Genomic DNA, 7,377 nt, shown 5'->3' with positions numbered 1-7,377 from the left:
CCAGAACTCCACCTTCATCATCGCCTCCACCGAGACACTGATCTTATCTGTTTCTCCCTCAGCCCTTCTTCTAGTTCAACACTGAATTCTCCGACACCTGGTTCCAGAGGCCCTGAAATTCATATTATCCACAGCCTCCAAGATCACAGATATTTGCCTCCTCTCTATATCTAATTATTCATTTTGGATTTACCAGGACTCAACACGTTCCCCAGCCCTGCCCTGCTCACGAGTGTTGGGTGATGGCTACTGGCCCTCTAGTAATGCTCAAACACCGGGGAGCGTAATTGCAGGGAACAAACATGCTGCTTTTAAATTCTCATAAAGTTCTGCCTTCTGTTTTCTTATACTCAATACTACACAGAATCCTGGAGTTTTATAGCTCAAAGGACCCCTACGTCACTTGGTCCACTGTGACTCCCCCCCTCCACCACCACCACCAAAGTTGCAAATTCAGAAATGGAAACTCTGAGAGGTGGTCATGTTGTGTTCAAGACCACACACTTATTTTTGGCAAAACTACCCAGAACCCAGGCTCTTGAATCTATCCAAAACGATAAACTCCAGTCTTTTTTCAATACAGCATGTTGACTGCCTGGGTCATTACCTCCGACTGGGCGCAGAGCAAGAACAATTCCATCAAACACATACAAGTATCTTTCAAATAGTTCATTCTTCGTTACCCATTAGAAGAAAAAGGGGCTGATAATAGTCATTTGGTCCCAAAGCATCACAAACAAGTATGGAATGANCGGTTAAGTGTCTGACTTCAGCTCAGGTCACGATCTCATGGTTCATAGGTTCAAGCCCCGTGTCAGCCTCTGTGCTGACAGCTCGGAGCCTGGATCCTGCTTTGGATTCGGTGTCTCCCTCTCTCTCCACCCTCCCCTGCCCGCACTCTGTTTCTCTCTCTCTCTCTCAAAAATAAACATTAAAAAAAATTAAAAACAGTTACTAAGGAAGCCAACTGAGAGAGGATTGACAGACGCACATACAACCTCAATGTGGGCAACGCCACCATTTAGCACATCTGAATCCTAAAGGAGGACAGAGTATACTTTCCTAGAGAAAGTCAACGGGTAGGAAAGGGTCAGGGAGAGCTTCAGAAGGAGGACATGTGAGATGACCCAGGAGAGGTAAATGCTCTCCAGATAAACCACCACAATTCTGACCCGGCAGAAAATGAAAAGAAGCGAGCTGCCGGCAGGCACTGGATGTGTATGTGATGAATGGATCCAATCAGAGGTGTTTCTGATGTGAGTCTTATGTAAAATGAAGTTATCTGCCCACAATGACACACTGTGCATTTCTCAACAAGAAGTTCAGCAGACAGCTGTGAAGGGAGAGTTATCACAGAGAAGTATGGTTTTGGAGTGATTATGTTTTTCCAGAGGCAAAGTTCAAAATAGAACAGTTAAATGGGAAAATATTTCGGCTTTTGATTTGGCAAACATTCATCAAGGTTTCATGTCTTCGTACAGTAAGTATTAATCTCAGACGTTTCAAATGCCACCAACACAAACGATAACTTAATTCATCCGAATGTATTCCAGATGTGCTCTTCCTCGGTTTCGTTCCTGTGTACAAATCCCCTCTTCTGAGAGTACAAAACTGTCCATTTTAAACCAGCGCTATGGTTATCCAGAGTGGGAAGGGTGAATACGACTATTCTCTCACCCCAGTGTGAGGCCCAAAGAGGAAATTGATGAGGACTTGGTGCATCAGCTACTAGAACACATTGGGAACCACTTGAAAATAATTTTTCTTTTCTTCCTGAGAAATCTAAGGCCTTCCTATGTTCAGGTGAATTACCAAATGAGTAGAAGGTACATTCCAGACCAAAATCTAGATCCATTAATACTCAATGCGACGGCATCGCTACTACCCCAACATGTATTTTTAGCATTTTATTATTAATTCCATATATTTATTTACTTTTAATATTTATTTATTTTTGAGAGAGAGAGAGAGAGAGAGACAGTGCCAGCAGGGGAGGGGCAGAGAGAAAGGGAAACACTGAATCCAAAGCAGGCTCCAGGCTGGCAGCACAGAGCCCGAGCCCTACACGGGCTTGGAACCCACAAACTATGAGATTGTGACCTGAGTCATGACCGAAGTCAGACGTTTAACCAACTGAGCCACCCAGGCACCAGGATAAAGTCCATTTAAAATAGCCAAATATTTGGCAAAGGGTCACTCAACTCTAGAATCGTATCACCTTCAAAAACAATTTCAAAGAACACGTCACACACTCTCTCAACCAGCGCTGAAGAGTGGCCCACGGAGCACCATGCTGAACCTGGAAGGCGTACAGAAAAAAAAGAAGCCAAGCACTCCCTACGCAATGGTGAAATCCACAGCTAGATATCACACCACGAATGCAATGACCGGGACAGACCACATGCACTGGAAACCCGAGAGAGGCGGGACACTCAGGAGGCAGGCTCCGCGGAGTCTCAACGGGTGACCGCCACAAGGCATGTGCCAATCAGGGCAAAACCATCAAAGGGGACAGCACACAACGGGAATGGAAAACCAAAGGAGCGGAGCCCGTGCTCTGCCACACCGTCCCACAGCTCCATCCCGTGGAACATCCTTATTTTACAGGATCTGCGAACGCCACATCACACATGCGAGGAGGGAGGAATGAACACTTCTGGAACTTCTGCGTTGTGGCAGGCAAGGTTCTAAGCACATTATGCAAATTAATTCATAATTTCTCAATTCTCAAAGCGATCTTCCCTAAGGAATGCACTGCTGTCACCCTCCTTTTAGAGATGAAAATCTTGAGCCATAGAAACCTCTTTACTAGACAAAACACACACATACACACATACACACACACACACACACACACACACTTTCAAAACAGATGGTTACAAGAGGGGAGGTGGGGGGTGCCTGGGTGGCTTAATCAGTTAAGCGTCCGACTTTCACTTAGGTCATGATCTTGCGGTTCGTGGGTTCGAGCCCCGCGTCGGGCTCTGTGCTGACTGCCAGCTTGGAGCCTGGAGCCTGTTTCAGTCTGTGACTCCCTCTCTCTCTGACCCTCCCCTGCTCACGCTGTCTCTCTCTCTCACCTAGAAATAAAAATATTTAAAAAAAATAAAAAATAAAAAAACAAGAGGGGAGGTGGGTGGGAGCACCGGTGAACAGGGTAAGGGGATTAACAGAACACTTACATTGAGGCACATAAGCACTGAGTAAAGGACAGAATTGTTGAATCACTGTAATGTACACCTGAAACTAACACTGTGCATTCACTACACCAGAATTTTTTTTAAAAAACTAGACCACTTTGAATTTTAAAATAATATTGCACTAAACCCCATCAATACATTTTAAAGGCAATGAGAATCCTTACCTTTTACCAGTATAGGGGGAAATTTGCAAGCTTATTTACTATGCCATTTCCCAGACTACTAATGACAAGAGAACCTTCAAAACTCCAGTTTTGCATCCTGTCTGCAATGCAAAGGAATCAGTAATGCGAACTCCTGAAGAACTATGTCCAAGAGACCCAATCAGAAATCTAACCAAGAATTTAAAAGAAACCTTGTAACCCAACACCATGAAAAACACAATGAAAGCTGCGTCCAGATTCTGTTATTCAATCTAGAAACCTCATATATGGAAACAAAGCAGCCCAGCTTCCAGCTGGATGGAATGCCTGGAATCGCACTGGATCCCAGGGCAGACAGAATCCAAGTCAGGAAAGGCACTGACACATGCCCCTGGCAGGGAACCTTCGCAGGGCATCAGCCTGTATGTGCTGGCCCTGATCTGTGGGAGGGCTTCTGACTGGGAACTTCTTGTTCTTCCTTAAAATTCTGAGCTCAGTCATAAAAATTAAAAACTTCCAAATTCTAGGTTGTCATTGAAATCTTCGACTCACGTACAGCTACAGACACGCCAACAGTCGGCAGGATGAAAGAAGAAGATGAAAGCAGACAGAGCGGTGTGACTTTGTTAGGATGTGAACTTGGGTGAGGGGCCGCCACAGGTCTCCAACCTTGTTCCCTGTCGCGGAGATCGGTGGACATCCTTCACTGGACACAACCCTCCCTGCCCTCCACACTATCTCCCTCACGAGCCCTCTCCACCGCCTCTATTCCAGGAAACCATGTCCTCAAGGGTCCCCAGCCCTCCATGCCGGTGCCTTTTCATCAGCAGCCCTATCACATCTGCTCATCTTTCCACACCAGCCCTGCCTTCCTAAATCTACTCACCACCAGCCTAAGAGGGGCTCGCTCTAAAATGCAAATCTCTGCCCCAAAAGTGATCTGCTCTTCTGTCACAAGGTCACTTGCTTTTCTTCTCTACTTGAAGTTTTAACTTTGAAGACTTAAGGTACTTAATACGACGTAGGGGCTCACTAAATGCCTGTTCAGTGCAGAGGGCCAGTCGTTCAGGCGTGTGTCTTCCTCATGCCACTAAAAGTCTTGGCGCTCTTTTCAGAGGATTAAGTGGGACGGTTACCCAGAGCCTAGCCCAGCGCCTGAGAGGCACTTCCTGCCACAGATTCGGACTTTCATCGGGTTGCCATTCAGCTTCCCAAAGTGTGCAAAGTACTATCACACACGGGTGCTCACTGGACCCTCTGATAACTCTGAGACCGATGAGGTTACCTTAAGAAACAGAGGCCAGTGAGGTTTAAGGCCTGCACAATCGAGGCTAATTTGTGCAAAGACCTACTGATTCCGAATCGTGAGTTTTTCTCTGATGCCTTTTTGTCAGGAGTTCTGGCATGGTTTACAGACAACAATTCCTACCCATCTCTTCCATGAGGTTTACCCAACCTTACTGCACTTCTGAACTACAAACACACGGGCCAAATTCCACTACCATGGCCTCCGAGGACTTTGGTTAGTGCCGTATCAAATCACTGCTTTAAGCAAACTGTCAGCTGGCTTGTTCATTCACTCCTTCATTCAGCAATTATTTACCACCTGCCCATTTGACACCAGGCACTGTGTTTGGTGCTGAGAAACTTCCCTTTCCCTGAGAAATTAGAATTATACCATACAAGGTTTTCCAACTGAAGCCAATGGCAGAAGATACAGAATGTGGGCGCCTGAACAGACACCTGAATGAAGAGCAGTGAACTAAAAGCCAGAGAGTCCGAGAGCTCATCATAGCTATGCTCCCACGTAAGCTGTGTGACCTTAGGCAAGTCCCTGGCCCTGGGTTTCCTGACCCATAAAATGGGAAGACTGGTCCATATTAACTTTCAACATATTACCATTCTGTGCTATGAATTCTAGCGATTCCAGGATTCCAACCGCCAAGTTCTTCTGACACTTACAAGTAGATCTGATACCACAATTTTATAAACTTTTGTGATTTTAGAATGTCTTAAGTTCTTACACGAAACGGCACTTCTGTTCAATTTATTAACACATGTCAACGTAAGCAAAGCTCTTTTTGGCCTGACTTTCAAGACCTTTGCACCTTCTCTAGGCAAATCATGATTAGACCTATAAACCTTAGTGCCTTCCAAAGTCGCGAAGGAGGCCCACTACATGCTGGCACACATCCCTGATGCCCACCTACAAATTCACAGTCCTAGATTCTTCCCTGTAATCAAGGAGAAGACATCTGTCTAAGAATCGCCCTGAACAGCCAGCCAGACAGAAGAGAGAGCAAACTGAAGCACATTCCTATGTGCTGACTTGCAGGAGAAATCTTTCCCCTTCACAATGCTTTCTTGCTTCACAACTTTCTAGACTTCTATGGAAGTGATCCTTTCTTTTCTCACTCATTCAAGCAATCTTAACTGAGCTCCTGCTCTCTGGGTGTCTGTGATGGGTGCTGATTACAGCAGTGGGAACAGGCTGCAGGGTCATCACTAGCCCCCATGGTGTTTTTGGGTGAATTCCAAAAGATACTACTACTCTGGCCCAGTGGAGACGAATGGTGCACCAGGGGTTTGGGAAGTGGAGTGCAAAACTTCGGCCTCTACTCACCCACTGGACAGGATAACTTTGTGCAGTGAACAACTTGCACAACTGTACAAAGTAGCACCGCTAGATGTGTTTAAAAAAAAAAAAAATCATGTTCTAGTAGAGGCACTGCATACTATAAAAGAGCGAGCTTAAGTGCCTAGAGATAATGGGGAAGAAAAGGCTCCTGGAGAAGGTATTTGACTGACACATGAAGGATGTATGCGTAAACAGCAGATGGAAATTGGAGTAAGAACAGTGTACGCGGAAGGTTCATTCATTCCAGATACTGGCCTAGAAATGACAACTTGGAATTAGTGTGATGTGTCTGGCAGTGTGCAGTGCATGTGTGTAAAGAGGAGAGGGAGGGGGAGACTCAGGGAACAGCCCCTGGACAAGACTGAAAAAGCAGCAGGAGCCAGACTACGAAACACCTTATATGGTAGGACGTGTGAAGGTGTGAAAACCTGATTCTGAGATCACTAGGGACTTGTTTTGCCACGAAAAATATACTCTTCTTCAATTACACCTCGCCATATTTTTTTACATTTACCAAACACAAAACTCTCTGATACCCTAAAGCATCAAGTCTGATCTTATGAGTCAAGCAGGTAAAATCCGACAGAAATCTGCTTTTAGAACTGTACCAACGTTGTCTGATAGTTCCTTTTCAGGACGTAAAAAGCTTAAAGAATAAAGAACATCAGCAAATATCTTTAAATGGACAGATTTTAACAGTTCATGCTCAAATTATAAGCCCAGCAATGGACATTTTTCATTTAGAGCCTAGGTCTGAAATATGTATAGCATGTGGTCTGCACCTGTAAGACAAAAACTTCTAGAGCCACCCCAGCTTAAACCGCTGGAGATGGCCAGGTGCTATCCATTAGAATAATTACGGCCGCAGCATTTGAGAAACAGGAGGCAGAAGGAGGGAACAACACAGAAGAGAACCTCAAGACCTTCGCCACGTAGAATACGAGCCTTATCACGACCGAGGCTGCCTGGAAGATTTCAAGGGTCACCAGGCAGCCTCTTAGATGGGCCACCACAGAGGCAATGCGGAAAAACACCCTCATGAACGGGATTGTTTTCAGAACCAAGCAGTCTCCTCTCCCCCTCTCCCCCNTCAGATTTTAAGAAGAAAGGAGGGGCGCAGAAAGTCATCGCTATTAAGTTTCGCGGTTCCTTAAAGACAAACCACGCTGTGCAATCTTACTCCATACCTTTGCGGCGGCTGCCGGCAGCCCATTGTGGCCAAGAAAGGACTCTTTTCTTCCTTAACTGGTTTTGGTAAATACGATCCATTTGGGACGCAACGTGTCGGCTTTCCCAGAAACTTGGCACCTCGGCCCCCCTAGGAGCAGGGCCCGTCGGGGACGGTCGGCTGGGCAGGCGCCGCGGGACCTGGCACCCCCCACCTCCGTCCTCCCCG

The 7,377-nt window shown here is 46.0% G+C and overlaps 1 pseudogene; it reads left to right on the top strand.

Annotated features, from left to right (window-relative positions):
- Positions 1–7,377, top strand: part of LOC144224200 (glyceraldehyde-3-phosphate dehydrogenase pseudogene) — a 37,551-nt pseudogene that overhangs the window by 29,807 nt on the left and 367 nt on the right.

Source organism: Crocuta crocuta, unplaced genomic scaffold (genome assembly GCF_008692635.1).
Source record: "Crocuta crocuta isolate KB4526 unplaced genomic scaffold, BGI_CrCroc_1.0 scaffold11, whole genome shotgun sequence".
In the NCBI taxonomy this organism is placed as follows: Eukaryota; Metazoa; Chordata; class Mammalia; order Carnivora; family Hyaenidae; genus Crocuta; species Crocuta crocuta.
This window is presented reverse-complemented; position numbering and strand designations above follow the sequence as displayed.